The sequence below is a fragment of the Saccopteryx bilineata genome, chromosome 5, assembly GCF_036850765.1.
Source record: "Saccopteryx bilineata isolate mSacBil1 chromosome 5, mSacBil1_pri_phased_curated, whole genome shotgun sequence".
NCBI lineage: Eukaryota > Metazoa > Chordata > Mammalia > Chiroptera > Emballonuridae > Saccopteryx > Saccopteryx bilineata.
This window is the reverse complement of record NC_089494.1, coordinates 249,924,824-249,933,894: the sequence shown is the minus strand read 5'-3', so window position 1 is coordinate 249,933,894 and position 9,071 is coordinate 249,924,824. Positions and strand designations below refer to the sequence as shown.

Here is a 9,071-nt window from a genome sequence, read left to right as displayed (position 1 = left end):
TCTCAACAAAGGAGCCTGCGGTATGGAGAGCTTCTCAATCTTACCAGGAGCAGAGGATAAATTAGAATAGCAGAACAGAAGTCAAGATCTGTGAGTATCTAGTCTGTGGATTAAAATAGAACCAATAACCACTGGGCCGACAATATCATCCTGGGGAGAGAAGTCAGTGCAGAAGAAACTGGCTTAGTGGCTTTCTGACGTGGAGGGCATCGGAATCACCTGGAAGGCTCGTTCAAACACAAACTTCTGCCCCTCGCCTCAGAGTCTGTGATTCAAGAAGTCTGGGATGGGGTCCAGGAGGGCAATGCTGCTGGTGCAGGAACCACTCTGAGAACCAAGCAGTCCACCTTCTTATACGTTAGCCCCTTCAACTGTCCCCTGCAACCCTGGGAGGTAAATACTATTACACCCATTTCACAGATGAGAATACTGAAGCCCAAAGACTATGCTCAGCTCTGTTGCCAGCCTGGTGGTTTAACCAACTCAGTGCAGCCTTCAGAAGGTCAACTAACCTATCTCTGCTCCATTTTTTTCAATTACTTAAACAATGTTGTCGGAGACCTTGGAAGGATTTAAAAGGTATGATGTCTGAGGAGTGCTCAACAAAGCTGAAAGCAGGGGCAGCCCCTGGGCAGTCCTCGCTCACTGGACTCAACATGCGGAGAGTGACCACCTGAGATAGAGTTCCAGGAATCTCTCTCAGCACACACTCAGCGTCTAGTCATTTCTCTACCTGCAAAGGAAATACTCACCATCAGAGCATTACCATCCGTGGGTTTGGTATTTGGGTTTTTTGTTTGTTTGTTTATTTGTTTTCATTACTGAGTTTGTTTTTCTAAGAAATTTTCTCTACGCTGTAATGCAGGGGTCCCCAAACTATGGCCCGCTGAGGCCATTCATCCGGCCCCCACTGCACTTCCGGAAGGGGCACCTCTTTCATTGGTGGTCAGTGAGAAGAGCATATTGACCATCTCATTAGCCAAAAGCAGGCCCATAGTTCCCATTGAAATACTGGTCAGTTTGTTGATTTAAATTTACTTGTTCTTTATTTTAAATATTGTATTTGTTACCATTTTGTTTTTTTACTTTAAAATAAGATATGTGCAGTGTGCATAGGGATTTTTTTATAGTTTTTTTTATAGTCCGGCCCTCCAACGGTCTGAGGGACAGTGAACTGGCCCCCTGTGTAAAAAGTTTGGGGACCCCTGCTGTAATGGGTATCAGGGTTAGAGTACATGGGTGTGGGGGTGGGGGCTATCAACAAATCAAACCCTTGCCTCTCTAAGACCCTGAGTAACTGAATAGACAGTGTTCCCTACGACGGGATAATGTAGTTATGTGGGAGATTAGTATGAGTGTACCCTCCTTTTGTGGAAGGTTTTCTAATTGGGCTTTCCAAGGATCCAAAGTCTTTTGATTTCTATATTTAGAGTACCGGGGCTTTTTGGTATGCTACAAATCACGCCGAGGCAAGACTAATTGTAAGCACTCGTACTTAAAAATTAGTTTCGAGAATAAGAACCTTCAGAGGTTTCCATATTGTATTCCGCTGGAGTATCATTAAGGGAAGCAATTACTTATCAGGATATACTCAAAACAACTTTATTGCATTCAGAGGAAATAATGGGAGTTGTCTGTTTAAATTACTAGGCAGGGGCCCTGGAAATCACTTAACATAATTCTTGGCATAAGGTAGGCAGTCAATAAATGGAATAGGGAGTCCCTTAAATGACCACCTAGTATGCTGTAGCCATTTGAACATATTATATCATTTAGTCTCCACAATAACCTCTAAATTAGGTATGAATATCTTCATTTATAGGTGAGGAAACTGAGACTCATAAAAGTTAAGTGCTGTTTACCACGTCGTTAGGTAAGTAGTTGAGCTAAAATGCTGGCCCATAGGTACTTGACACCAAACACAGTTTCTTTCCGCTACACTAAGCTGTTTCCCTCCCTGCGTCTTTCTTTCTCCACTTTTTGTCTCCCCTCCTCCACCAGAAGTCTTTGGGAACGCCAGCCCATGACAGATGTTAGCAAGGTATGCCCATTTCGCGGATCTGTTCCTAGTAGGAAAACGGGACCCCTCACAGCCGCCCCTCCAAGGTCTCAGAATAAAATATGGAACGCGCTCCCGAGTCCTATCCCTCAGTCCTCGGCTAGAAGCACTGGGGTGCGCTTCCGCGGATCCTTTCTTCAGGAAAACAAAGTGTTTGTGTGTAGACAACAGTCACACGACAGTCCATCACCCAGGGCCGAGGTTCCCAGCACAGTGTGAACCAGCTGCTCGAGCTGACAGAGATACATGGGAGGAAAAACTGGTCTTGCCTCCAATTTGAATTACAAATGCTTCCTGGAGACAGAAGCAGGTGGATATGCCCATTTGTTTACTGCCTGATGATCCCGTTGCTAAATAAAAACAAGCACATAAATAAAGGCAAAGCGCCTACTGATTTATCACTTTATCAGAATATAATGGAGGCCAGGAGCAGTCACAGAGGCTGATGGAGGGCTTGCTCTACTCTCCTCCCCAAACACCGGTGGTCTTTCTCTTCTCCTCCTATTTCTTCCCCCATTTCTCTATCTCCATCCCTCTTCCTTCTGAAGTGTCTCTGTTTTCCTCTTGTTTCCTCTCAATCTCCCCTGTTTGTCCCTCTCTCCAAGGACTCTTTTACCCTCTCTCTCCTGAGCACCTTCCCCGTGGTATTGTGTGTAGATTCCAGGGTGAGACATCAGAGTGGCGGCGTTCCCACCTTCCTGTTGGCAAGAGCTTTGTGGCACTGTGGCCCCGCGGACACATTGATCTATCCGCTGCTTCTGCTCCGGGGAGGGGACGGGATAGTGCTGGTGTCCTCGGAGCTAAGATCACTCCTGAAATGCACAATGAAATTGTGCCCAATATCTCTTTTTCAATGAATTCTAGAAACTAGATTGTTTTCAGGATTTTTTTTCTGACTATAAAATTAATAAATATTTAATAAAATATAGAAAAATATAAAGAAAGTTAGTCCTCATTATTATTTCAGAATTGATTACTATTAAATGTGCATACATTTATTCTTCTATCTTAACATACCATAAATTTTCATATATCACTAATTTCACATATATACATTTATTGTCCATGCAATTAAAATTCTCATCAACACCATTTTTAATGGCTGCATCTTATTCCAATGTGTGTTTTTACCAAATATACTAAATCATACTCCTTTTGGTAGATAGTTGACATTTTTTTCAGGCTTTTCTTTTTTTTCTATTATACGCAATGCTACCCTGAAAAACTTGGTGCAAAAGGTTCTTTCTATAATTCTCAGTTATTTCCTTAGGAAATCATTCCAAAAGTAAAATCGTTGGATCATAGGCTGTGAGCACTTTTAAGTTTCCTTATATTGTTAAATTGCATTCCAAGAAGTTGGTGCTCTCTCAAAATCTCTTACCAAACCAAGATTCTTTTAATAAATTTTATAAAAAAAGTTTTATGAAGCAAATAATGACCTCCTGATTTGTCATTTGTGAAAAGGGCAAAAAAAAAGTAAGGTCCGTCTTTACTCTGATTCTCACCACCCCCCACCCCCACTTCCTCACGCTACCTGGGAGGGTCGACAGTGCACATGCTCTAAGTTTGTCATTTCTTTTCCCAAGTCAAGTCAAATAATGCCATTTTCTTCTCTATTCAGCCAACCAATAGTTAAGAAGTTGTTGGGCAGTTGTTTGCTAGGCCCTGTGCGGGGTGCTGAGGATACAAGATGAGTAGAAGATCGTTGCTAACCTATAGGAACAAGGACCTTGTGGGGCAAACAGACGAGGCAATAAACACCACCCCCAGGAGATGGGAGGCCCATGAAGGGTGGCTGAGGGCTCCAGGGGCTCCTAAAAGAGCATCTGCAGAGGAAGTAGAATGGGGCTCCCAGTGGAGATGACAGCTGACCATTCTCCCAATGACATGATAATAGTTACTCTTTCTGATCCCTTGCTCTGTTCCTATAAGCCTTGCCTCATTTGTTCTCAGAACCCCTCCAATAAGGAGCTGTTAATGCTTTTTCACAGATGAGAAAACCAAAGTTTAGAGAAAAGAATAACCTGACCAAGATCACAGAGCTAATAACCAGTGACGCCAAATGCAAGTCCAGATCTAACTTCAAAGGTGCACCGTCAAGCTCACCCCAGGCCACTGCAGAGCCCCCACTGGTCCAGCTACAGCTCCCTGAGCCTTGAGCTCCGTCTGCCTGGTTCCATCTGTGCTGAGAGAAAGGTGCCTTCCTCCCAACCCTGCCTCCTCCCTGCTCCCTCCCTTACTCTGTCCTGCAAGGGGGGCTTCCCTCCTTCGCTCTCTCATCTCCTATCAGTGTGGACTTCCCTTTTCTCTTGAGCTTGGTGCACCTGACATGCCTCTCTTTGCCTAGCCTGCTGTTCGGGTATAAATTTGTTCTAACAGCCAGAAAATGAATAGAATTATAAAAGAACAATGATGACTCTCTGGGCCACAGCTTCTGTCTCTGAGGCAAGGAGATCAGAATGACAATGTGTGAGCCCCTTGGCTGGTCTCACTGTGTAACATCCTGACAGCCACGGAACCACACATCGGCCCGGAGAGCCCACACATGCAGAGAAGCAAGGGCTTGGTTCACACTGCCAGAGCAGACACTTGTGGCCTCTTCCAATGAAGGAGAAAGGAAAAGTATTTTAATGATGTTTTTTAATCATTTCCTTGGAGCACACCGTGAGAATATATTTGCTGGGGAATGAGAAAGAACACAGCATCAATTTACTGCACGACACCAAACCACTCTAAAACCAGAGGATTTGGTCTCACATTTTTCATTAATTCCAGGCTGATAACTTTCAACATTAGGTTTCCATGCTTCGTCCTGTTCAAGCTTCCTAAAGCACACGGGCAAACCGAAATCTCTTTGGGATTGCCAAGTAGTCTTTCAAACATGAGATACCAACTTCGGTGTCAACCATCTGTCTGCTGCTCCAGTTCCACTCCGAACTAAGACAATCTCCATTAGAAACTTCCAGCCATCGACCCTATTGGTTCTCATCCAAAAATACCACTTGGGAAGAAACAGAGTCATTAATGTTACAATAACTATGTGTGGATATAGCAGGGGGAACACTTGGCAAACCTGATTATCTAACTGCTATGTTGCACATCTGAAACTAACACAAAGTAATTCTGAATGTAAAGTGTAATTTATGCAAAATAAAATTTAAAGTTAAAAAAAATTTTTAAATAAAGCATATCAGTGGGGGGAAAAAAATTCCACTTGGATCTCTTAGCCTCTTTTCCACGAGAACCTTCCATCCCTCTCATTATTCACAGAATTCAGCACAGTGCTTTTTAAATTTTTCTTATTGTAGTAAGAAAAAATATATATATACATATATATATATGGCATAAAGTTTCCCATTTTAACCATTTTTAAATGTGCAGTTCAGTGACATTAAGTATAGTCATGTGGCCGTGGGATCAATCACCACCATCCTGAACCCACTGAAAAATAACTCCACATCCCCCATCCTCCAGCCCATCTTTTGTTCTACTTTCTGTCTCTACGAATTTGACTATTTCAGTCCCTCATGCAAGTGGAACCATATCATATTTTCTCTTATGTGTCTGGCTTATTTCACTTGGCTTAATATCTTGAAGATTCATCCGTGTTGGGCATGTATCAGAATTCCATTTCTTTTTAAGGCCGCATAATATTTCATTGTATTCGGTCCAGTACTTTGTATGACATTTCAAGCCTCCACATTTCGGTCTGAGTTTATTTTTTGTCTTCCCCTAACTGAGTTCCTCACTTTGACCCCCTCGGGTAGAGGAAGTTAGTCACCTCTTCCCCAGGAATTTCAAGCCTTGTCACCTTTGCTCAGGCTGGGTCCCCATCCCAGCACACCCTCCACCCTGCTTTCTCTAATCTAAAGCCTAGCTCTTCCGAGAGCTCTGTTCAATACCAGCTCCACCACAGAGGTCCACGCGAGCCCAGAGCAAGAGAGATCTATCAAGTACCCGCTGTGCTCAAGACACCCTCAGTTACCATCACACCAGCTGTGAGATGTGTGCTTTCATAACAACAGTAAAGGGGAGCTTAACACCAGTACACGGGAGCTCAACGCTGCCTTCCCTAAAGCAAGACAGTTCAGAATACATTCCCGAGTTCTTTGACAGTCCGTGTTTTCACCAAAATAAAAAAAAAATGAAAATGTGCTTTATCAATGTCCACAAAAAAATAGCAATTTGGTTCATGTGTATTGAGTACACATATACAATGAAATATATTGCATCTATAATCTCAGTTTGAAACTGCAGTCTTGAGCAGCCTTTGGGGACAGTCGACTATTTCTAATGTAACCATTTTGAATTAAAGAGAGACCTTTTGTTTAAAGACTAGCACAAATATTCTCCTTGATTTTCCTTCTCGGTTATAAATAAAAAAGTACACTAATTATGTAAATAAACTGACCCAAAAAAGGCACGACTGTACTTTTATATTAAACTGTTTACTGAAAATTCTGACTGGATATTTCTCTTTATGATTTGATTTTATATATCTTTTTGTGGTTAAATTAGTAATAACAGCATTAAAAATCTTAAGAACTGTATAGTACTACATTTAATTCTCTTCTCCCATAATTACGCTGATTAAACACAGCATAAGAGACCATAAAAAGTGATAAAACATTATGGCTACAAAACTTTTTTTTTACTGTCCATAAAATGCCTATTAAGCCCTAGGTAACTAAATTAATATCACCCATACAATTTTATGGGGTTTTCATCTACATCCAAAGAGTATCATTTGCCATGATGGCAAATTTTGTTTTCATAGCAGTATTAAAACTTGAACTAACACTTTTCAAAAGGATAGGAACACAGTGGGCTGTCTTCATCAGCTTTGCCAAAGGAAGAGGTTTTCATTTGACGGAAAACATTAGCTTCAAGTTAATGCCAGCAGTGGGCCTGTAAACCCAACGACCACCCCACTTTTCCCCATGCACTCCCTGCTGCAGCAGGCACATGAAGGGGTGCTGTGTGCGTGTTGTGCCGTCCACGTCTTCATTTTCCTCTTGACATTATCCCCAGAGATGTGGGGCTACGCTGACAGCAACAGACAGCCACGGGAGCAGATTTACATTTTCCACATGAAGAAAAAAGCTTCTGAAACAACCGAGGACTTCTGTACTGACTGACCTGTGCTATTATAAAGATTAAAGAACATTACAAAAACCAAGAAAAATTGACTCTAAAAGCCAATCCCACGGGGAGGGAAAGAAAACTGTTTCAGAGCTGTTCAAATATAAAGAATAGCTCCCTGGGGTCATAATTTAGCAATTAAAAAAGCATATATAGAGATAGCTAGCTAGCTAGCTAGATAGATAGATAGATAGATAGATAGATAGATAGAGAGAGAGAGAGAGAGAGAGATAGATGCATAGATAGATAGATAGATAGATAGATAGATAGATAGATAGATAGATAGATAGATAGATATAGATAGATGATAGATAGATAGATGATAGATAGATAGATAGATAGATAGATAGATAGATAGATAGATAGATACATAGATACATAGATACATAGATACATAGATACATAGATACATAGATACATAGATACATAGATAGATAGAAGCAAACAATCAGCTAGTATCACTTCTTGGCCTTTTGGCTAAAATCAAGTGTATCATCTGTTCTTATCAATTTAAACAATCAGCTAACAGAACCAAAATAAACCTACCTATCTAAATACATTATCACTACTAAAAATCTGCACAAATTTTCCATGAGTGCTCATAAGATAAAAATATATGTTCATCCTCTCAATTCTTACTAAATCAACAAACATACTCGAAAAACCTGTTGTGAAGCAGCGAAGTCCCAGATGCAGTAGGTAAAACAATAAACAAAATCAATGCAGTGTGTGACCTCAAGGAGCTGACATTCTAGCGAATGAGGCTGGAAAAAACAACGGTACAAATAAACTGTGATAGGGTTTGAAATAAAAGTGAAGGACACATTGAGAAAAGCTAACAGCAGGATTTAATTCAGACTGGATTTGGGACAGGAGATCAGCAAGGCTTGTCTGAAGAAGCAAAATTTAAGACACGCTGGATGTATGGAAGTCAGTGTGAAGAAAGCATCAAAGAAGGACCAGCCTAGGTAGAGGAGACTTACAATGAAAGATCTTCAAGTAGAAAAAGCTCAGCGTGTTGGAGATGCTGGCAGTGCATATGCTCCAGGAAGTAGGCTTCCGGTCTGCTCTATTTGCCTCTTGCTCATAGTGTCTTCCTCATAGGAGATGCTCACTAAATGTCTGACGGGTTGTTGAGTGAGCAGGTGTGGCCAGTGGCAAGGAGATGATTAACCTGAAATGAGGCTGTTCACACAGGCAGAAGCCACACCCCAGAGGGCCCTGCCGCCATTTTGAAGATAGCTCCATCATCTCATCCCAACACCCAATGAACTCACAACTACGTTGTCTCCTTTTGTGTTGACTAAACCCACCCACAGGCGTCCTATACCCGATATCTTTACTGTAAGGTTCTGGAAAGCAGAATCCATCTTACTGATTTTTGTTACCCCTGTGCCTTTCACATACATGGATTAAAAGGTACTTGAGTACTTACTGACTGAACTTCCAGGTATTGTCCTAAGTACTTTGTATGCCCAAGCTTAAAAAATATATATCTGCAGTGTGCAGTGTGTGTATGTGTGTGTGTGTGTGTCTGTGTAAGAAGGAGGGAGAGGGAGAGAGAGACAAAGAGAGAGAGAAAAATTTTGTCATTATATTTTTGTTTCTGATTGCAAATGAGAAACTTAAGTCCTCCAGAGGTTAGGGAACTTGCCCAAGATCATGTTGCTAATGATTACCAAACCGATTGCCCCCTGGAATAATCTGTTCTCATACTTATTACACGATGCTGCCTCCCTCAACTATATTTTAGATAAAAAACTATATAGAGATAAAAAAAAACCTACTAGATGATATATAAGGAGATCTTTCCTTTATTATATTACCAAGACTTAAATTCATTAGGATGTGGTAAAATTAAGGGAGCTAT

At 41.3% G+C, this 9,071-nt stretch overlaps 1 pseudogene; it reads left to right on the top strand.

Moving 5' to 3' along the window:
- Positions 1 to 7,658: 7,658 nt before the first annotated feature.
- LOC136307015 (U2 spliceosomal RNA) lies at positions 7,659 to 7,752 on the top strand (annotated as a pseudogene).
- The last annotated feature ends 1,319 nt before the right edge of the window (positions 7,753 to 9,071 follow it).